Below are 1,619 nucleotides of genomic sequence, written 5' to 3'. Positions count from 1 at the left end.
AAAAACTTCGGTGTATGTACAACTTCATAAGTAGGCAGTAGAGGGACATTCTATTAAAGGCTCTTCAATGGGATTAGTGTACAAATTGTACATCAATAAAGTTTATGATCTTGTAATATGAATCTTTTCAGTAACAGAGAAACTGGAATTAAGGCAAAAATGGGCATAATGGATAAAATTCTGGATTTCTACTATGAGATTCAGTCTTCCAAGGTAAGGGGAATCCTCTCTCTCCTTACCTCATTGTATTGGTTATGGAGGCTCCCAGTTGCTCCTTTTCAAGGGCAATTACATATAGGTTTTTCAATGGGTTCAAGGTTTAGTGTAAGGGAGAGGAAGGCATGGAAGTTTCCAATATACTTTATTGTTTTGTAGTAAGGATTAGTTGAGATATTTAAGATAAGTGGTGATATGTTTTGGAGCTAGTATCAGACTTAAAAATCAATTTATATAAGAGCAAATTAATTCCAATAGAAGAGGTGATTGAGATGGATAGATTGGCTTCATCTTTTGGATGAGGAATGCTGCACACCTTCCTTCTACTGATTTAAGCTTACCCTAAGGAGCACCTTTCAAGTATGGCGTAGTTTGGGATTCAGTGGAGAAGCACTTTAAAAGGAGATTGATGTCTTTGAATACACAATGCTTACCAACAGGCCAAAGATTGGACAAATTTGTTATTTGTTTATTTGTGTAAGAAGGCATTCTCTTGAGTCTACTAATATTTGTCATTCAAACTAACAAAAATTCAAAAAGATCTCCTAAGGGGGGTCGTCTAGAGAGTAAAAAGATTCATCTGGTGAATTGAACAGAAGTTGTACTAGAAATCTCTAAGAGCCCATTTAGGAGTGATTTTAGAAAGCATTTCTAGTATTTCTAATACTTGAATGATAAAAATTTTAAAGTATTAGAAATATTAAAAGCGTTTTCTGGAATCACTGTCAAACGGGCTCTAACAGTCCATTTGGAAGTGCTTTAAGAAAGCACTTCTCATATAAAAAGTGTTTCCAAAAAAAAAAAAAAATCGTGTTTGACAAAATTTGGAAAGCACTTTTAAAAAGTTGAAAAATCACGTGTAGCGCTTCCTAGAGAAGCACTTGATAGGTGATTCTCCTAAAACACTTCTAGAGAAAGCACTTCCACTAAAAGCACTTCAAATACAAACACTATCAAACGCATTCTAAATCTATAAGTGTCAATTGCCTAAGACACAAAGAAGGAAATTTCATAAAATCAGGTAACCACATACATTACAGTATCAATAAACCATCTAGGGTAATCTCAAAAGGTACTCTAAGCCTTCAGAAGGAAGAAATGACAAAAAGGATGAGGGGCTTAGGGAGTTTCTTATTAAGCACCTCAAATCAATATGCTAAAAAAGCTTTCATGTTTCATAATATATGGTAGATGCAGCCGAGTCTACTGATATGACTAAGTTCTGCAAAGACTAACATAAGTATCAATCTTTGGAACTTCCATATTGACTGATATGCGCTGTATTCGGAGGGACTTACCACCAAATATCAAAGAAAAGGTTCTTTTTTAGCCCAAACAAGGTATTTTGTCTCAAACTCTTGTTCTTGGCTAGCAACATCATTTTAATCAAACCTGAAAAGATA

Source organism: Vitis vinifera, chromosome 8, assembly GCF_030704535.1.
Source record: "Vitis vinifera cultivar Pinot Noir 40024 chromosome 8, ASM3070453v1".
Lineage (NCBI taxonomy): Eukaryota > Viridiplantae > Streptophyta > Magnoliopsida > Vitales > Vitaceae > Vitis > Vitis vinifera.
The sequence above is the reverse complement of the archived record's forward strand: the minus strand, read 5'-3'. Positions refer to the sequence as shown.